The following is a 22,115-nucleotide window of genomic DNA, read 5'->3' as shown; positions in this document are numbered from 1 at the left end:
CTAGATCGGTGTATTAGTGTTAGAACGTGAATATAGATCAATGCGGAATGTAGGTCGACCCCTGTGTTTGAGGTAAATAAAATTCAAACAGAATTCTGTAATGCAGTTAACTACAATACATACTTCGTGTTATCAATATGCTCATTCATTGAGGGAGGTGAAAACCCCATGGGAAAACCCCATCTCAGGATACTTGTTCTGGGACATCATTAAGTCACGACATCCAACAGCACATCATCGGTGATGACTAAGCAGGACTAGGCATGCGCAACACTGTCATAGCGAAATGACCAGTATGCACTGAGCACCTGAGGTGCAGGCCAGCGATCACTTCAGTCGACCTGTAGGCGTCTTGAGGTGACGGCTGGCTATTCACTCGTTTTGGTCCTGTCCAGCCGATAACAGTTTCAGATTTTTTTGTGCAGTGTTTGCAGACTGCAGTGGTCGGCGGGACTTGTTTTGTACTGCCCGTTTATTCTATCCGATAGTTATTCTTCCGCAGCACTCGTGTTATAATGTTCTACAAGCTCATCCACCTTTGCTTATGCAAAAAGTCAAGCCTTCTCACTTTGAGAAACCAGACATTAGTGAGCAATTCAATTAACTTTGCAATGAATTGAATCTGCTGTCATCGGGAAAACTCGAGCACGGCGCTCACAAAAGAATTCCGCCACAATGTCTTCAAGTTCACTGTCAACAGGGTAGCCATTGCACAACAAAGCTTCGAGTGAAAATCGACAGTTGCACTGTTTTGTTTTGTATTCACAGAAACCTAACAGTGTGCTGCCACAATCCTGTACGCTTCCACCCAAGTCAAGCCCTGACATGACACCCCTAGCAGTATTAACACGTGTTTGCACAAAGTTTGCAAAGTTGGCGTTTCGCCACAGTAGTGACAAAAACGATGACACTTTCATTTTGACGACTGCAAACAACAAAACTTATTTCGTTTTACAGTATGCATGGCAAACACAGGAAGATTGTGCTAAAGGTATTTTGCAATACCTGACCAAGACCCAACCTGTCCTTGGCAATTCTGGTGCATGCGATTGCAGCATAATATTTGCAAAATGGTTTACAATGTTTACTGGCACTAGTGGAATTCGACTCTGTTATTTTTCAAAACGTAATAATGATAGATTCGCCGATCGACTTTTTGGACCGCCAATTTTCTGGACCTGCCCGAATATTTGGACTCTGCCATGGTTCTCCATAGAGTAATTGTATAACAACGGCCAACATTTTGCATGTTTCAAACTCTTCTCATCAGATTTGTAAAACTTTTTCTCACGATCACAAGTCAAAAGTTACCGAAAACGCAAACAACATCGCTGTAATTTTGTTTTCCTGCAGCATCAAACCAATGTTGCACACATCTCACATGCTAGTTCAGAGCTTCCACTTTCGGGACAGCCTCGATAGCAGGTACCGCTTGCTGCACTCTCCCGTGACCCTTCGCATTCTCATTGCTGTCGGCACTCGTCAGTCGCATATGGTCAGTGGTACTGTCGGTATCGCCTCTCGTGAGCATTGTGGGTCGCTTCAGCTGCATACCACGATGCTAGGCTTAGCTGTTACAACAGCCGATCGTACGATCTTCAGTGGTTTCATCACCAGCTGCTACCGATTTCGCCAGCACTGCCTTCGTCGTCTGCATCCAACTCGACAATAGCTTCGAAGCGAAGAAATTATAGCAGATTGACGATGGAAAAGGCCACCATTACCAGGCAAGTGCAATGTGGCCTGTCGGAAGCGGACATCGTGAAAGTGGAATCTCATTTATTCGATTCTGGATGATACGTTTTACAAGATATTAACTTCCTTTTTCTTTTCCTATTAATACGATTTGGTTAAATAATACGTTGGATAATACAATTTTCGGATGATATGCTTTATTTACTGGTTCCCGTGAAGATCATATCAACAATATTCCATTGTATTTTGATGTGGCTGAAAGCCATGATCGCTGTGCAAATGCCGGTGTCCAGTGATGTTTTAACTCATTCCGTACTGCGCCAATTGGGCATCGTTAGCCTGCTATCAATGGTTTAAAACGCCGCTTTCAAGTCCTTCCGCACTGCTCACAGATACACTGCGCTATCGGACGTGAAGGAGGACAACTATATTTTAGTTTTCTAAGCAGTTCGCTTTTTTCCTCAAGGCAGTGATTTTGAACGTGCTCCGCAGTTTTGCGATCGTCAAAAGTAGAAAGTAAAAATGGTCGCCTGCAAGAGCAGCGCACGCTTCGATAAATTGCAGATCTCGTGATTTCACTGCGTCTGCGGCTGATTTTATCGATGGATCGAACAGCAGCGAGTCTGATGATGCTGCCCGTATGTCGGCAAATTTTCCATAAAACAATATACTCTATGACAGAGCATACTAGCACTACAAAGCAACCATCTTTTATGTTAGATATACATTACCACAAGCTCTCTAAAGGTGGTCACAAGAGAAATGCTGGCTTTAATGAGAAAATAAAGATAATGAAGGAAGCTGTTAAAATGTATTAGGAAATTATGCAATGTGTAGCGTTACTCATTTCTTATAACCTCCAAAGGTGTCATAAGGCCTTGATAGCTGTGGATGAGGAAACAGTTGTAGCCCTATTTGGAGCATCAGAAATAAATAAATTAAGATAGAAACCTGTGCAACAACTTGTAATGCAATTAAAGAATCTTGCTACACCTCTAAAAATGAGGCAGTGAAATGAAATTAGTGTCACAATTCCATTTGTTTTTTTTTTTTACTTCATTTGGGTTGAATAAACTTATTGTAATAACACAAAAAAAGCAGAAGGGTGGGTCACGTTAGACAAATGCTAGTCTGTTTTTGTATTCTGCCTTCTCTACATTCAAAGTGCAGTAAAGCTATTTTGGAAAGCTACGGTGAAGCTATTGGTTGAGCCTGTATGGTGCGTAGCAGTGGCAATCGCCAACCTAACTACTTGGGTTTACAGCGCCTTATTTATAGCACCTACCCATTTAAACGCTAAGCTATTAGAACATTGATTAAGGTGGCCAACATACTGAACAAGTTGTTTACTGAGTAAATTACGTGGAGAAGGGTGGAAAGATAGGACAGAGCATGGGGGGGAGGGCAATCTGTAAGCGTCCACCTAGTCGACATGCTCATTTCATCTGCTGCTGAAGTTCTGATTGGCTGGGCTTAGGTACGCGTGAGAAGGCGACATGTGCCCCCAGCCAATCAACACTTCAGCAGCAGACGGAATGGACATGTCCACTTACAGAATACCCCCCCTCCTGCCCGAGCTCTGTCCAACAGAGTACTATGACCAACATGCCTGCTATGCCACCCTTGCTTTCAATGTCCTGTCTTTATGAGAAAAAGTCTGAAAGAACCAGGTTTCTGCGTGAAAAGTTTCCCAAGACTGTCTGCCTTCAAGCCCATTATGATAATCACAGGAATAGGGGGTGGATCAAGAGTAGCACCAAAGGAAAAGCCTTCATCAAAACAAACTTTGAGGGGGGTGACTGCATGCTCAAATTTGTCAGTTCACAAGTTTGCGTAGACCGAGTTGTGTCAAAAGTTGAAGATTCCCACATGGTCGATGAATAACCGCATAGGCTACAATTATTTCGGTACTGGTTATGAGCACTACATATTTGCTGGAAATCTGTGAAAATAATTATGTATGCCCAGAAGAATACCCTTCGCATATGATGACATCCTTGAAAGAATGAAAATGTATGAGTTGTACCTGCGTGGTGAATGAAGTAACTCTCAGCAATGGAAACAAAATGCGAAGAGTAGTACTCCAAATATATTGCGTCTTGTTTAGGAGTAGATGAATGCAAACAATAATAATAAGCAGTTGGATATTGAACATCAGCCACAAAAATAAGAAATGTGGCATGTTTCGGCTCCTACATGAGAGCCTTGTTCATAGTGATTGTGAACGAAGCTCCTGTTGAACCATCTCTTTACTTTTCATTTTTGTGGTTGGCGTCCAATTTGAGCTTCTTACCATGCCTCTTTTGACCAGAAACAAGATTTCTAAGAATGAATAGCTGCTGTATGACTTGCTGTAAAAAAGTACTAAATGCATGGTTGCCAAAAAAAAATTAGAAGTGGTGAAAGCGGAACACAAAAGCTGCTGAAGGACTTGTTTGCTGTTAAGACATGTAAAAGAACATGTTGCAAGAAAAATATCACTGGTTGTAAAAAATATGCATGAATAGGCGACTAGTAATATTAAATGACAGACTACAGTTAAACCTGCTTATAACGAACCTCCATATAACGAATTCCTGGATATAACGAAGTTTTTCTATTCCCCGCCATTACTCCATAGAAGCACATGTATTTGAGACCTCTACGTAACGAAGTGGCAGTGGGAGACCCCCTCGATATAACGAATTTTTCCCCTCCGACAACCTAGAGATTTCGCCCCAAATATTGTCATTTTTGCACGAGCGGCAACCGGAAGCACCTTGTCCGCCGCGACGGAATGCGAAGCGAGCGCACGTGTGCGTGCGTGCGTGTGCGAGGCGGGCTTGCATCCCTCGACCCGGCGATCTTGCCGCCGCGGGCGTGACCTTTCCCCCTCCCTTCATTCAAACCTGATCCTGCCGCTTGCTGCAGCTGGCCTAGCCCGCCAAGCTGGCACTCTCTCCTTTTCCAGTTGATGTTGCCGATGCGCTGGTACACACTGTGACACATCACACTCGATGAGCGCGGACATGCGCTGTCAAACGCTGATAGCGTGTGGAAGCGCCGCTGGAGAAGCGAGAGAAGTGACCTTCGTGCTGTTGTCTATCGTTTCAACGCAAACTGAGCGCCGAGAACACACAGCACGCTCCAAGCTACGAGCCGCCGACGCACCTACACTGCTAGACTCTGCCCCAACTCAGATCGCTTTCAAGATACGGCCTGCACCGGGCGCCGCTGCGCAGTACGCAGTTGATGCCAGATTACAGTACAACGCCGCCCCGCTATCCCTCCCCCCTCGCTCGCTCGCTGGTGCCTCGAGTGCAACGGAAGAAGGCGCGCTTCCTCCCTACTTTTCTTGCGCGCGCGAGATTAGACGCAGTCGTCGGCTCCCCTCGCACGTTTTCACTCGCACATACAGCATACGGCCCGCAGCGACTGCGTTATTGCCCTTGGAGTTTCTATGAGCCAAAATAAATTTTAGGGCCACAACGAGTCATAGACACCATATTTATGTAGCCAATACGGATCTCAAGGGCCATACTTTTTCTGGCGGAAACCGAAAATACGTCATAGTGGTCGCCCCCGGAACTTTGGGCGGCCAATGCCATCGTCAGGCCACTAAGCCAAGCGACATGAAAAGTCAAAATGGCCGCTCGGGCCGGCGCGGGGTGGCAGTTCGCAACGTATGATGCGGGAACGGTCCCACAGTTGCGACGCAACAACAGGGTTACCAATGCATTGGGTTCTATGGGAGCTGTGCCGGGACCGGCCGAAAACGAGCAGCCGGGAAAACGCGGCCCCCGGGAACGTAACAGCGGGGTTCTATGTAACACTATACGACGCTACAACGCCATCGTGACGCTCGCTTTTTGTTTCCGATGCCTCGCGCTTGTGCGAAACGACACGCGTTCACGCATCCGGTACCTGGTGTGACATTCCAAGTTTGAGTGCTTCGACGAAAACGGAAAATGGGTGCGCGTTACAATTGAGGGCGCGTTAGAATCGAGTAAATACGGTAAGCGTTTCTTTTTCGAATTTTCGTGCCGAGCCTGCATATAACGAAATCCTCTTTATAACGAAGTTTTTCGGGAATTTGTCAATTTCGTTATATCCAGGTTTAACTGTAGTAACCGCGCAGAAGCACATTTTATTGCGAAGTGAATTTCTGCCGTCACCTTGGACGTCGCTTTGAGGTTCCGCATAAAGTTCAACACGGCAACATCGTCGCCGTATGCTGTTTGTGCGAGTGAGAGCTTGCGAGGGTCAGCAGACTGAACCTCCCGCGCGCGAGGAAAAAAGGAAGGGCGGAAGCACACTTCTTCTGTTGTGCACGAGGCATGGGGGGGGGAGGCCACAAAGGGAGGGATTTATTTCAGCGGCAGCCGTGCGGGCTCCGTATCTAGAAAGCGATCTGCAGCGTGGGAAAAGTGCGTGCCCCCGCAGGCCTCATCGTCAAAGCTATCTGCAGACAAAATGCAACTAGTGCCGGTAGCTTCGTATGCGCTGTGCTTTCGACATCTAATTCACGTTGAAGCAATAGGCAGCACGCTTGCTGCTGCTTCCGCGCCTCCTCACTCACGTGTTTTGAAAGCGAATTTCCACGGTCATCGAGCGAGACGTCTTAATGTTTACCTATGCATGCGTTACACCGTGCTTTTTAATATAGTTAGTAAGCGGGGCCTTATGGACACACTGGCTCGCGGCCTTATCGGTTTCGAAGATTCTGCCATCGTGGCAAGACCGCCTCGGCGGCAAGTGAAGATTACCGCTTTTTTGCTGCCTACCCGCAAATAAAGCCTGTCTGAGTGCGTGTGTTTTAGAGCATCGTGACATAGTTCTTTTCCAGCCGGTAAGTAGCCGCTAAACTGGCATTGGTAGTTCATTCGTACATCGTTTAGTGCGTGCCTCAACGTCGTTCCCTGCCAAATACGTATTAACCAGGTTTGACTGCACTTTGTTAGCAGACGGAAACACTAACATCTTTAACAGTCGGGTATTGCAAAATGTTTGGCTAGTTTTACATAATCAAAAGTGCCACTGGAACTAGTGAGTCGCACCAGTAAGGTGCTTCTTTTGACGGGGTAATGTCACAGTCTGTAATGTGGAAAGAAGAGGACATGGTTGGTGGCCTGGGAGACGATGAAGAAAATTTTGGTTTTTGCCTCTCTACGCAGCCAATAATACCCATCTGTAAATACTTGTACGCTTCTTCCTTCCCGTAACAATACGAATAGTTAGCATGTAATATTTGATTGATATTCAAAACTTCGAATATTCGTCCACCCCTACAAATAATACTTCCTTTACCAGTGTTCATGCCAAAGCCTCCCCCTCCGCCCTTTCTTACATGTACTCGGCATCCGCCTCTACAATCCTGAGGCATATTGACGTTATGCTGTGTGACAACCCAAGCAAATAAAAAAAAACCTGAGGTATGATTAGATTTGTGGTAAGTACCAGTTTGCAATAGTTTGGATCTGCCTCCTGTGCTGACTAAATTTTACATCATATACCTGTAACAACAGTCAGGTAGAGCTTCTCAAGAACCGTGTCTGAACTGCACACACTAAAACATATGCAGGGATATTAAAAAAGACAAGTACTGTGTTTTGGAACTAAGGAAGAAGAACATCACAAATAAACACAAACATTTGTGCGCTACAATACATGACCAGGAATACTGTATGGAACCGAAACAATTTTAATAAAGTCATCTAGAAGTGGGGATAGAGAGGAGGCTGAATTGAGGATGCTAAGGTGGATGAGGTGGAGGCAGAATGTGAAGATACCTCTTAAAAAAATGACATCCAGCACATGCCTAAGGCAGCGAAGATTGGACTCGGTGATCAAGAAGAAATTGACTAAGATAATTTATTGGTATACATACATGAGGGAGCAGCAGCAATACAGCAGAGACGACTGTCATGCAAGAGGAAAGAATGCGAGTCTAAAAATTAACAGTTGATCAGAAGAATGTTTAAGCATGGGCTCGGGCCTGTAGAATTCCGTATGGTATGCATGATATTAGAGGTGCATCTCATAAAGTACTGTGGCCTTACATGCCTTGATTATGAAATGATGTGGGCCAAGAGTGTATCAATGATAGCATCAAGAGGGGCCCTCCTCCAAAAAGAGAACAGGGGTTGGGGGCAGAGATTTTTCACATACCAGATACAGTCGTGTGTCACAATTAGTGCTGACATGTCTCGGGGGAAGACAAACTTCCAGGACCCTCCACCTGGATCTGTTACTGGTATAGGCAAAATGATATACAATATATATATATATATATATATATATATATATATACATATATATACATATATTTCATTGTGATAGGCATAAAGTACTATATCTTTTTCATTCTGTGTCTCCCTTTAAACATGGGCCAACATTGTTTGAATATAGCAGTTGCCAGCTGGCAGCTGAAACATAAATCTGCACAACTAAGTCTACAGTTGGAATATGGTAATAGAACTATTTGTTGCTTATAATTAACAGCCAAGTCTTTCTTTTTGCACACATATAGTGTACCTGATATTTCCAAAAGACCATCATGCAGTAACTTAAGTGTGCTTAGTTAAATAGGGCACACAAACGCTTGATTCAAACCTGCATACTGCAATTGTTTATATGAATTATTAGTAGTTGTCAAACTTGTCGATGAAGACTTAATCTATATTTACTGTTGCAGCAAGATACTGGCAATATTACGTGACTGAAGTGTTGCGATCTTACTCAGTATCTGTACATGGCCCCTTCGTGCATGAATTACGGAGCACTGGCAACCACCACTTGCACGAACAGCGGCATGTCGTTGGCGTCGTATTCAAACGCGGCACTTGCTCGCCTGCAGGCGAAAAAGCCTCGGATGTGTTTCACCACTGAAGAGGACCTCTGTATACTGTGAGAGGTTTCAGCAACGAGGCCCTTTGGTGACGTTTTGAAGTGGATGATCGGGATAGAGAACCTGAAGTGAGCAATTCGCCGCAAGCTGACGCTAACTCCAACCTTGTTTGACAGTTGGCGCAGCAAAGCGCTACTTTATTCAGTTCAACCGAGCGAGAGATTGCTGAACTAAACCTCTTCCTTTTGCGCTACGCTTCGCTGCCGTCTCCGCTCGCCTGCTCGTTCCGCTGGCCCATAAACCCGCAAAGCTATTACTCTCTATTGTTTCCGCAGCTCTTGCTCCATTTACTAATGATTAGTGGGGAATAATAATAAAGTTTCTGCCACTGAGTATCATAAATAGATGCAGCAGAGTGAAACGTCTGTCAAAGCTTCGCGCAGCTGCGGTAGGGTCTCCAGACTTTCGATGCGACAAGCACCAGCTGGGCTCGCGTGGGGCTCCTCATTCAAGTGAAGTTTAAGATGACGGCGGCTGTGGCGCCAGTAAATTTTCAATGTAGAAAGCCTTAGCGGGAAGCCCACGATGTACCCACTCCAACCACATTCCGTTGGTTCACGCTATGCACTGTTTGGAGGTGCTGCGATTCTACGCTTTCCAGAGTGCTACCAGTCTTCGTTTGCTTCAGAAACGCAGTGATGAAGTAGCAATACCTCACTTTTCAACGAAACTGCAATGCAAAAGACACGTCAATCCCGCAGAAACCTATACCTAAAAATGCAGCGTGAACGTGTTGAACCCTGGCTGGTGAGTGCAAGTGGTGTCAAGTTCTGAGGCGGTGCACGTGATTCGCGCTTTAATATTGCGGGATACAGAATCATTTGTAGAGTAGACTGCTGCATTAGTTCTACAGGATCTATTGAATGAGTTTTATCTTACCTGTTGTCACTTGGAAGAAGTTCGGTGACCGGACCATTTCGGCTTGCATGGTGTAGGTACCCAAAAAAGTTGCAGTTTCACCCGGAAGGCAAAGCATCGATTATGATAGCAAATTAGTAGACGGCTATACAAAGTAAGGATAGTAGTTTTATCAGCCGTATAAACTTGTAAACATTCGCTTACGAACTAAATTAACAAGCATGGTGTCAGCGCGCATAGGCAAAGGTGAACACATCACACTCCATGACCGTGCGGTCATTCGCTGTCAAAATGCTGGCGTGAGAAATCGCAGCAGCAGCAGTGAACAAAGTGGCCTTCGTGCTGTAGATCGCTTTCAGGTACAACGCCTCCCTCCCCTGCCTTCGTTGATGCCGTCCTCCGGTGACATGCACGCAACGGAAGACGGCGCGCTTCGTCCCTCCTTTCCTCCCTTGCGTGCGCGAGATTGAGCCGTGATCGTCGGCTCACCCTTGCACATACAGCATCTGGCGCGCAGAGACGGTATTATCGCCCTTTGACTTTATACCGAACATCATGGTCCTCTGGTTCAATACCCTGTGGAACTTTGTTCATGGAAATGCTATTGCAGAATTCATTCTGAATGATACCCGTAATGTTTCTTCTATTGAATATTTACCCATGGAATTTTATTGTGTTGACAGTTTAGGATCATTCTAGGTGTTCATTCTTTGCCTTGCTTTTTGCGGAAGGTGAACTTTCTTTTCTGTGTCACTTTTTCTGCAGGTTTTGTAATGATTCTCCTGTTCGTTAACGCCAGGGTACTGTTATCCTGTCGTATGTATTTAAATGAATTCAGATACTCTCAAGCTGAAGAACAGCGGATTCATAGATTCATGCCTTCATGGTCTCTAATGCTCCCTTTCTTTCTCGCTGTGGATTGTGTGATGACATTGTAGTAGCGTGATGGAACTTTATTGAGTCATATTAAACATATTGCGCAAAGTTTCATAAGATATTGTATGTACAGCTATTTGTCAAAAGAAAAAGAGCCAGTAGGAGCACGAGCGCTGCTATGTATTTGAGAAATTCTTCGTGCTGGAATGCTGTGATGAGTGAATACTCTTTGATGCTTTGACAAACACAGCAGGACGCCGACTAGACATTTTGTATGCATTTGTCATCAATAACATAGTGGCTTTTACTTTTGAAAAAGGCTCTACACTTAGTGTTGTGTTATGTGGCCGGTAGAAGATGTTTATCCTTGACAACACTGTTGTTCTCCACTTACTCTGCCTACTTTGTGTATTTCTAGTTGACGAAAAATGCTGTATTCTCATCCCCACTATGTAGCATTTGTAGAATGTGTGATCGCTACTTTAGTGGCTGTGTGTTTGTGAATGTTTATTCATCTGTGAGACTGGTTTCTTCCCTATTTCTTCTGGGGGCATGATAAGACGTTTTTTGTATTCATCTCGCATACCTCGCTGTAGTGCCTTAGCAGCTATGGTGTTGCACTGCTAAGCATGGAAGTCGGGGGGGTAAAATCTCGGCCTTGGCAGCCACATTTTGATACGGGCGAAATCTGAAAATGCTCGTGTGCTGTGCATTGGGTGCACGTTAAAAATCTTAATTGGTAAAAAAAAATGCTCAGTCCCCTGCTAGAGTGTACCTCATAATCAGATGGTGGTTTTGCCACATAAAGCCCCAGAATTGAATTATTATTGAATCACATTTTTGCTGCCTGTTGGATCTAATAGGTGCACTCCTTTGTGGGGCCTTCTTAGGAGTCTGTTTGAGTGACAGTGGAAGAATAGACTTGGTGTCTCAACGACACTGCTGCGCCAATCATTTTTTTGGTCGTGGAACATTGGGGAGTCAACCACAGCGCCTAGTGCGGTGTGCGGGGATCCTCTACCATGTGCACGCATAAAAGAATCGCTAGTAAATTGTCCCATATTTGACCGTTTACCCGTCTAAGTTTCCAGTGAGCCTTTGGGAACCAAGCTTAGGTATGTCCTCCTAAATATTTAAACTTCATAGCACTAGCCAAACCGAAATGTGCTTCGCAACTCGCGAAAGTTCCCTGTAGAGACTATAGATTACTATGGAGCCACAAATAAATAATTTCTGGCGGTACTAGGCCACGGTTTGAGAGCTTTCTGATATGGCTTCACGGGCACACATGCAAAGCACAGAAAGGCGGTTTCAGCATGATTCATGGTGACGCTGGGAAATTGGCTCCTTGAATTGTGCTGCTTGTTGTTACGAACATTGTGCTTATGCTGTTTAAAGCGAATCTTCCTTTGCCTCTTCCTTTGACTTTTTTGCTGCTGCTGCTGCTCTCATGCACACCGTGTCGGGGGTGCGCATAGTGTGCCTATGCATGGAAGGAGTGTGGCACAGAGGAAAGGTGACACCAGAAACTCGTTTGGGCCTTTTCATTGTGTCGCATGTGCACAATACCCTCTGGAGCCCCCTGGGCTTCGTAACATTAACCTCTTGACACCTGCGATTATGCGTTACCCCCCTCAAAAGCATTTCAGAAACTGCATTGCTTACCCTTCTACTAACATGCAAGTCCTGAAGGGAAATAGATGGAATTGTAGAGAGGAGGGGGGAGAGGAGACATAGAATGGGTCAGAACCAGCGCAGTCTCGAAACAAATGAATAACAGCCTTGCCACTCTTCGGTCACAGCTCTCGTACAGGAGGTTAGGGTGGGACAATCAAAAGATAACGTGAAGTGTTAAGAAAATGCTACTGCTATAGACAGAGAACAATTGTGGGCAAACTGAGAGTACGATGCGGTACGTTTCTGCTATTCCTAAAAAATAAACACCTTGCAAATTTGTCAAGCAGGCATTAAATGCAGGGTGTGTAGACTCAAAGCTACATAAATTCACCGTGGGGTCTAGGCTGCACTGCAGAAGGAGTAGCACATCAAATCAACACTTCTGTGCCCACCTCGGCAGCAGCTATAGCTTTGCTCAACTTGCAGGTTCGATCTTCGCTGCGGCAGCCGGATTTCGACGGGAGCGAAATACAAAAAAGAAAATTCGCTGCCATAGGGTGTACGGCAAAAGCTGGCATGTTCTTTTAAACACGTCACCAACGCCGCGCGCATTCGGTGCGAACGCGGGTAAAATGCCGCCACCATCGATAACAGTTGTGCGCGTTGTTTGTGTGACCGCACAGAACCGCTGTTAAAGGACTGTTGACGCGACGGCCGGCAGGGCTACATGACGTAGAGGCCAGCAGGGCTGCGCGCATGCGCCGGAGTGGGAGAGTGGCACGCACACGCACAGTCTAGGGTGCCTCGATGTCCTCCTCGCCCGCGGCTTGCCTTCCACTGGGAAGTCGCGTTTGCTTGCCGCGGTGCGTTCGCTCCCCGTGAAAGCGTGCGTCCCTCGGCCTCGCGGGCTTTCACTCTCACATACAGCATACGGCCAGTGAGAGTTTTTTCTTTTGCCGGACGCCACCATCGTAGAGCGAGCCCTTAACAGCTTCGATGTAAAACGTTCATGCATTTAGATTTATGTGCACGTTTTTCAAGAGCACCATGGTATCAAAATTATTCTGGAGTCCGCCACTACGGCGTGTCTCATAATTCGATTATGGTTCTGGCTCTTAAGCCCCATAATTCAGCCATCACTTCTGCCGTGATAAGATGTGCCATGTGAAGCAGTGGTAATGCTCAGCCCTCCATAAACAATGGTGCACAACAACGCCTCAAGCAAACATGTGTCCTTGTGTGTTCTGCGTACTGTGCAGACAAACAGCAGTTCTGCATGCAATAATACATTTATTATCAACTCGCTACTCTTTTATTGCACTAAATGCTGAAGAAATTAAGCATTCGCAGTCCACATCACCTCTAATTATTTTCAGTTGAAGCAAACAGCACAGAAAGCTTTGTTTACATAGACTGTCACTGTCCTTTGGAACCACATCATTTTTTTCACTAATAAACATCTCGCAACGCTCAGTAGTGAGACAGCATACCCTTAGCACCAGGTGCATTCTCAAATTATTAATTTGAACGCATTGTTCGAAATGCATGCACTGGAAGAATAAAATGCAATTTTGATAATTCGATAAACAAACAAGACTGCACAGACATTTCCCAACAGTGCTTGAATGATGCACTGGGTAGCTAGAGTAATACTATAACAATTGTTTGTGAGCAAAGCAATTCGTAAAAAGGAGTTGTACTCACAAATAGAAAGTTTGAAGGTTCTTGTACATCCAAACCAAAATGTTCGCACTGCATTGATTGCCTGCTCAGCTGAGTACTTCTCTGTCACTGCCTGCATGTTAACGCACAATCGAGGCTACAGTGCAGCAGTTTTCACCTAGATGCAACACATCCACATCTAGACAGGCAGAGGCAGAAAACTTGCTGAAAACACCAACTACGACATTGTTTGACGATGCATGACAGCACTGCAAATCAAAAATCGAAACTAGGTTGCTTCTAGTTGCATATTCAAGTTTTCTTTGCAAATAGCAGGGGAACCCTTAGCACAGAATTGACTGGAGCTATAGTGCCACAGAAAAAGTGACATTGTGCATTGCAAGGCCGTTTTGTACCTTAATACGTTGGCACTGTGCCTGCCGCTTACTAGCAGATAGAAAATGCTGATCCCCCTACATCTGCAGCGCTCCTGTCAGCAAAGAGAGGAAGCCCGAACAGAATTGTAGTCAGCTCGCTCTGCATGCAGACGGCGCTGTGAGACACTTGTCTATATTTCAACTGTGGCTTGAGCCATGTTGTTTCTTGCATGTAAGAATTCTTTTGCAGTAATTCAATTAGGTGTTTGCAATATGAATTGACTCTCTGTTTTCAAGCAGTATACAAATGGTTCAGCTTTATGATTGCAGTTATTGTTAATATACTTGCTGCTTTCTTGTACTTATATATAAATAACCTTCATTGCAATTAATTGTTAAAAACTCCATGCCTCTCTCTCCTAATATCACTATTTTGCATTTAATTGCTTTTGGGTGCTTCAGAGAAGTTAAGTGATAGCACTTGGAAGCTCACTCGTTTTTGCCGATAAATGCACTTTTTATGAGGTTTTAATGAGGGCTCATCATTAGCACTAGCATCTGTGCGTTCGGATTTTACCATTATGTGCAATTTGGTTGTCATTGTGCAGGTTCAAAGCATTCATCCTGTCCCCTAACTACCAAGGATGACAAGTCGCAGAAAGGACGCTTCCACCACTGTGATCGCTGTGACTATAAAACTAGAAAACCGTGCGATCTAAGAGCACACATAAGGGTCCACACAGGTGAGCATCCCTTTCAATGCCCTTTCTGTTCTTACAGCTTTTCATGCAGATCCCGCCTTATTATTCATTTGCGCATTCACGCAGGTGACAAGCCATTTCAGTGCCCTTCATGTTCTCAGAGCTTCTCAAAAAAGGGCAATCTTGACACACACCTGCATCTCCACACTGGTGAGCGGCCATTTAAATGCCATTTGTGCCCTCAGAGCTTCTCGCACAGAAACGCTCTGAAGCATCATTTGCACGCCCACTTGGGCGTGCGGCCCTATCAGTGCCCCTCGTGCCCTCGGACTTTCATGCAGAAGAGCCATCTGACCGTTCACCTACGCATTCACTCAGGCGAGCGACCATACCGCTGCACCATCTGCTCCAAGTTCTTTGTGCGGTCTAGTACCTTGAACAAACATAAGAAAACACAGCACTGTGACAACCCTGAGTAAGTCACCAGCCCTGTAGGTGTGCATCCTGTATTAGGCAGAGTCTAAAATTATGAATCTACATACCTGCGCAATATGCTGCATGGCATTGTGGTGCATCAGGAAGCAAGTGTTGGTCCCTCTTTACATTGTTACGGTGAGGAAAACATCCAAGGTCGACAAAGGAGAAGCGGACGAAGTGGCAACAGCCTCTCTGTGATCTCAGCTGCTGTCTATCTCCTGTAAATACATTCTGTAAATAGTTTATACCCGTGACATTTTGGTGAGAGGTGCAGGGTACGCGTGTTCGCCACAGAGAGGCTGTTGCCACTTCGTCCTCTTCTCCTTTGTCGACCTTGTCTGTTTTCCTCACCGTAACACAACCCCCGGCGGAAAAAGCACCGTCCTGGTGCTTCAGACTGGGCACAGTATTTTTCATCCATCGACCTACGGTCCGGATATTGGCAAATCGCTATGGATGATCTCGATCGTGGAAAGACCGCCTTTATAACGCCTGATGGTCTTTACCACTTCAAAGTTATGCCTTTTGGGCTCTGCAACGCTCCGGCTACCTTTGAGCCTATGATGGACTCATTACTCCAAGGATTCAAGTGGTCGACTTGCCTCTGCTACCTAGATGATGTTATTGTGTTCTCGCCCACTTTCAGCACAAACCTTGAGCGCCTTTCAGCTGTACTTGCTGTTTTTCGCAAGGCCGGTCTGCAGCTCAACTCGAAGAAATGTAACTTCGGCCACCGTGAAATTACAGTCCTTGGCCATGTCGTCAATGCGTCTGGCATCCGACCGGACCCGGAGAAAATTCGCGTTGTGAAAGATTTTCCTGTCCCACAGTCCGAAAAAGATGTCCGCAGTTTCGTGGGCCTTTGCTCCTACTTCCGTCGCTTTGTTAAAGATTTTGCCACCATAGCACGCCCTCTGTTCAGATCTTCTGAAGAAAAATGTGCCGTTTTCATGGGGAGACTCTCAGGCCGCCGCCTTTTCTCGCCTTACCACCATACTCACCACCCCACCTATTCTAGGACACTTCGATACGTCAGCCCCTACAGAGGTGCGCACCGATGCCAGTGGCCACAGCGTCGGTGCCGTCTTCGCACAAGTTCAGCACGGCCGTGAACGTGTTATCGCATACGCTAGCCGTCTTTTGTCACCTGCGGAGCGGAATTACTCTATTACCGAGTGCGAATGTTTGGCACTTGTGTGGGCAGTAGCAAAATTCCGCGCCTATTTATGTGGCAGGCCCTTTTCTATTGTAACGGACCACCACGCCCTCTGTTGGCTTTCCTCCTTAAAGACCCTACAGGGAGGCTTGGACGATGGGCTTTGCGGCTACAGGAGTATTCCTATTCTGTGGTGTATAAGTCTGGTCGCCTACACAATGACGCTGACTGCTTGTCCCGTTACCCTGTACCCTCACCCGCCAACGCCAACACGGATGCTTCCATAAGTGTTCTTTCCATTTCCAAGCTTTTGGACATGGCCCACGAGCAACGCCATGACGCTACTTTGAGGACCCTCATTGACCAAGTGCAATCTGCTCCCACTGATCCATCGTTATGGTGGTTCGTCCTCAAAGACGGGATATTGTACTGCCGCAATTTTCACCCTGACGGTCCTCCCCTTCTATTTGTCGTTCCCCAACACCTCCGCTTAACCGTGCTTCAGGAGCTTCATGATGCACCTACTGCCGGACACCTTGGGGTTGCTCGTACTTACGACCGCATGCGCCGCCACTTCTACTGGCCCAGCCTCCCGCGCTCCGTATGGCGATTCATAGCTGCTTGCAAGTCCTGCCAACATCGGAAAAAGCCAGCAGTGCTTCCTGCCGGGTACTTACAGCCGATCGAGATTCCAACTGAGCCATTCTTCCGCGTGGGTTTGGATCTTCTTGGCCCTTTTCCTGAGTCCATCTTCGGCAACAGGTGGATCGCTGTGGCTACTGATTACGCGACGCACTATGCCATCACTCGAGCGCTTCCCACGAGCTGCGCAACTGACGTCGCCGATTTCCTACTCCGGGATATCATTTTAGTCCATGGCGTCCCGCGATAGCTCCTTACCGACCGTGACCGCACTTTCCTCTCCCAAGTCATCGCCGATATCCTCTGCTCCTGTTCTACCAAGCACAAACTCGCTACCTCCTATCATCCCCAGACCAACGGCCTTACTGAGCAACTTAATCGAACCATTGCTGACATGCTATCGAAATACGTCTCACCCGACCTGAAGGACTGGGATATTGCGCTACCCTATGTCACGTTCGCCTATAATTCTTCACGCCACGATACTGCTGGGTATTCCCCCTTTTACTTGCTCTTCGGTCGTGACCCTGTATTACCATTGGACGCTTCGCTCCCCTTGGTACGGAATTCACAAAGCGAGTATGCCCGCGACGCGATCGCCCACGCTGACCATGCGCGCCAGCTTGCCCGTACTCGTTTGTTGGCATCGCAGGAAACTCAAAAGCACACTTACAATTGCTGCCATCGTGAGACATACTTTGCACCAGGCTCTCTCATACTCCTTTGGTCCCCTTGCCGACGTGTGGGGCTCTCCGAGAAACTCCTTCCGAGCTACAAAGGTCCTTACCGCGTTCTAAGTCAAGTGACCAATGTCACCTATAAGATCATCCCAGTGACATCCGTCGTGCCAACCGGTTCCACATCACCCGACATCGTACAGGTCTCTCGGCTTAAGCCCTATTATGCCCTTCCCGATGGCCCCGTCTGAAGCACCGGGACGGTGCTTTTTTCGCCGGGGGTTGTGTTACGGTGAGGAAAACAGACAAGGTCGACAAAGGAGAAGAGGACGAAGTGGCAACAGCCTCTCTGTGTTCTCAGCTGCTGTCTATCTCCTGTAAATACATTCTGTAAATAGTTTATACCCGTGACAATATGTTTAACTGCCAAGCCACTTCACGAGATGTTTCGGCATAATCTAACATGTTGCAGGGAGAGTGGGCTGATATTGCTTTCATTTATGAAAATGTATCCATTCATGTGTCGGCATAACAAATTGAGAAGCGATCATCCCTCAACTTTACCTTCAAAACACTAATGTTTGCAGTGAGAAAGTTGGGATAAATTCTGAATGTTAGGCCTATCATTGGGACTTGATGGCCTTCTCCAATTGTACTGCTGCCTAAATGAACATTCTTGTTAGGTGAATGGCCCCTCACCAGGTTTGGGTATCCCTAACAAACGAACGTGGTGGATTTGTTGTGCAGTAACATTTATTCAGCAAACTGTGAAACCATTCCACATCACGAAAACAGCTCAAATTTAAATAAAAGCCTGTGTGTCCTTCTTCTGGAGGGGCCCTGCACTGAGGTTGGAAACCAAGGTCACACACATAAAGTCCTCACCAGTAACAGTCAGTGTCTGATTTCTTGGACTTCCTAGGGACTGCAATAACGTCGAAAAATTATGCAGTCCGAAAAATCGAATCTCTGGCTTTTACTGCCTTTAAGGGCTCAAATTTCCACAACCAAGTCCGAAATTGCTCTGAAGGCCTGCCAGTACACTTATTTGGTGTTTGTGCTTGTACTGTGACAGGAAAAGCGGATGTGCACCTGTATCATTAAGGAACGCGTACATCCCCTCTGTGACAGTGGCCCTTTTATAATCTAGGTATGCTTCACCGCAATACTTTGCGTAGGTTTGATTGCATAACGTTTCTGTGCTGCGGCAAAGCTGACTTTTTGGGAATCGGCATTACGCAACGAGACTTGCTATGCTTTCCACGCTACGAAGCTATCGGTAGGGATGATGAAATTGGAGTCTGTGCCATTTCTCACAGCCGTGGATCCTTTCTTTAAAAACATGGCAAACACGGCAGAATAAGGAACCTGGGGGTTCGTGATTTATACATGTGATGTGGTTCATTGTCTCGGGTATTGCAGAAGGCTAGAAAGAAATGGGACTTGCAGACACTAGTAGGGAGGTAAAGGGGAGTGCTTATGCTAGCAGTGAAGCTTGCCTCCTAGCAACATGGTAACCTCACATTTCAGTTCCTTCCATCTCCTCTAATTATGAACCAGTTTGAAAACTAATTGTGGTGAAATGCTCCCCAGATGGATCTTGAAATGTTCCTGTGTTTAAGCAAAATTTCGGATGGGGCCTAGTGGGAGGCATTTTAAGAGGTGTGTACTTATGTGCACCCGAACAGGTGACGATATATGGTTTTTATTCCAGACCAAGATGAATTTTTTGTCAACTGCGAAACTCTGTTTAGATTTCCGTATAGATTTCCTTTTGAGTTTCATGCTACAATCAGATGGAGGACACTTTCGTTCCATTCATATTTTAATTAAGTGTTAAAGGGGCCCTGTAACACTTTTTGAACACAGTAAAAAAACGTTGCTGATCTGTGGAAGAGGCTCCTGTGGACATGTGAGCCAATTATCATTGCAATATGGGCAGCGGGGAATTTTTAATGTCATGTGAAAATCTCCCAAAAATTGCTTGCTCTCACCTCCACTATGTCATCATGCAGCGTTATCTTATTAGCTGGGCCCATGAACAGCTATTGGCTGCTTTTGTGATCGCGTCAACATTCCCAGTACTGATACTATAATTGCTAATGTTTAGTTAAATAAATGAAATATATATATGTCTGCAATCTTCATCTTTGCTCGGCCTGTCTATAAACGACAGTTGCATAGCTGTGCTTGCTGTGTAGTGTTGTCTAACGTGGCTGTTTCGGGGTGCTGCATCGAGCCCTCTCGCCACCAAGACCCTCAATATTTTGCAAGGCATTAAGGGAGACAAAAAAAGAGAGAAAGCCACTCATCGGTGCATTAACTACATCTAACTTCACATGTACTTCGAGGTTCTGGGAAAAATATTTCAACATTGAGGAAGTATAATTTAATAGTGAGGACATTCTACGTTGAGTTAGAAAAGTCTTTCAGGGCCCCTTTAATCCCCTCAGGTATAGGAAGGACTCAGGTACAACCAGTATGGGGGTGCCTCCTTTTGAAGCTATAGAGTATTTCCAAGTCGTCAAGGGCTTATGGGTGCACTCATGGAAGTACCTGTTTATGTCATTTTGTCATTTTCTAATTGTTTCTAAAGAAGAAACATTAAAACACTCATTTATCACTTTAGCTTGACTATGTACTTTTTTCTTTTTTTCTCTCTTGAAGCGCAAGGTTTCACTGTGCTATGGTATTCACTTTAGTGAACGTGGATTCATAGAAAAATGATTTTAAATTATGGTCCTCTGCATCAATACCAAGTAGTACCTCATTCATAGCAATGATTTTTCCACACAATCAATTTGTATATATCTAAATGAATTAAGGTGTTCTCAAGCTGAAGAACCAAGATCCATTGATTCAAACTGTCATGACATCTAGTCCTCTTTTCTTTAATGCTGTGGATTGTGGGAGGACATTGTGCAAGGACATTTTGCTGGCATGTGGACCTTTATTGAGTCATATTGTGCAATGTTTCATAAGCTATCCTAAAAATCACGCCTGTAGGAACACAAATGCTGATTCGTCATTGAGGAGCTTGCGGTGCTAGAGGACTGTTATGTGTTATACTCTATCTCACAAGTACCTTGCACCACTGCCAAAGGTACGAGGCGTACACAGGCAATATCCTTCCGCAGCGGTATGTAGTTCCGGGCATTATTGGCTGCACTAGAGAATATGGTTTTTTCTCTCTATATGATACGGCGCAGCGATATGTGACATGTTATGGCCATTCCGCATGCACGTCGTATACCGAGAATTGCTGTGGCAGTTACTTCCAGTAACCGTAATTGGCACCTAACCGTGATCACTTATAGAAACATGGCAACCCATACAGCGCCAACCAATGGCTTTGATACGAATTCGCGCTTTTTACTGGCTCTATGCCCTGTCAGCAAGAAATGAGGGGCCAAATCCGTCATTGCTAAGTCTCATCTCAAGCGGAGGTCAATGGTTTGGCATGTTTTGTCGTAATTATTGAGATTGGCTGTTTGGTTTTACGTTGCTAGGATTACACATTGTGGGGGAAGGACACAATATTCCTTTTTTATAATTTTTTTTTACGTGTACGCCGCGACTTGTGGACTCAATAGAAGTGCATACTGAAGAAATCACATACCGAAGCGAGGAAGGCGAGCTGAGGGCAGGTGGCACGGGAGCTGGAAGGAAAAAGGAAGTGCTACGATGAGAACGTGCAGGGGAGGTCGAGTGGCGAAGCCACGGTGGCAGCAGATCGGGTGCGACGCTCGGGAAGAAGAGCTTGGGCCGTTGTTCCTGCTGCGTCTGAGTGACCAAGGCGTGCCTACCCGGGCCAGATGCGGAGGCCTGTTCCGGGACCAAGGACGAGGCCTGCTGAGCGGCTTTTGCCAGGGCGCAGTTGCTGAGGGCCGTTCTTGGTCGAGGCCTACCGAGGTGCTGTCCGCGTGGGTCGACCCTGGGCCGCGGTCTTCGTGAGTTGCGGCCGGACATCGCAGTGGTGTCCTCAACATAGCCAGGCGCCGCACACGGTAGCGCAGCCGTGTGCCGGCGACAGTTCCAACAGCAGCAACCGTGCCACCTCTGCCTCGGCTCGCCGCGGCGACCGTACCGTGGCAACGACAAGCGGGTCGTCACGACCCATACCGTGAGATGGTTTTTTGGAACTCTTGACGCGCCGAACGGTGGTGTAGGACTGAGCGTCGCGTACATCAGTGTGCGCGTGAAACTTCTCTGTGACATTGTTTTGTTTTCTTTTCATTTCCTTTCCTTGTCCATCGTGTGTTTGAAAGAAAAAAAAATATTTTTTTTGCCTACTAGCGTTTCTTGTGCTTACTTTCTTGTCTTAAGACACACAAACAAGTGACGAACGTCCATAATCTCACACACATACAGCGCTGAGCCGTAAAACTGATTTGATTTCTAGTTAGCAGATGGCGCCAGAATATTAGGACTGGTGATGCGTCGACAATACGAAATGCTATAAAGGCGTAATTGTTCACTACATCTATAATT

At 46.1% G+C, this 22,115-nt stretch overlaps 3 protein-coding genes across 3 annotated transcripts in view; 2 read left to right on the top strand and 1 right to left on the bottom strand.

Annotated features, from left to right (window-relative positions):
• LOC125945755 (zinc finger protein 436-like) overlaps positions 1-21,300 on the top strand; it is a 98,919-nt gene extending 77,619 nt beyond the window's left edge. The window contains exon 5 of the mRNA XM_049668031.1: positions 19,088-21,300. The gene's annotated coding sequence lies outside the window, so the exon portion shown is untranslated. The remainder of the gene's footprint in view (positions 1-19,087) is intronic.
• LOC119454348 (zinc finger protein 135-like) overlaps positions 1-22,115 on the top strand; it is a 267,008-nt gene that overhangs the window by 776 nt on the left and 244,117 nt on the right. The gene's annotated exons all lie outside the window — the stretch shown is intronic.
• LOC119453730 (gastrula zinc finger protein XlCGF49.1-like) overlaps positions 1-22,115 on the bottom strand; it is a 219,249-nt gene that overhangs the window by 39,187 nt on the left and 157,947 nt on the right. The window lies entirely within an intron of this gene.

The sequence above is a fragment of the Dermacentor silvarum genome, chromosome 5 (assembly GCF_013339745.2).
Source record: "Dermacentor silvarum isolate Dsil-2018 chromosome 5, BIME_Dsil_1.4, whole genome shotgun sequence".
Taxonomy (NCBI): domain Eukaryota; kingdom Metazoa; phylum Arthropoda; class Arachnida; order Ixodida; family Ixodidae; genus Dermacentor; species Dermacentor silvarum.
The sequence above is the reverse complement of the archived record's forward strand: the minus strand, read 5'-3'. Positions and strand labels throughout refer to the sequence as shown.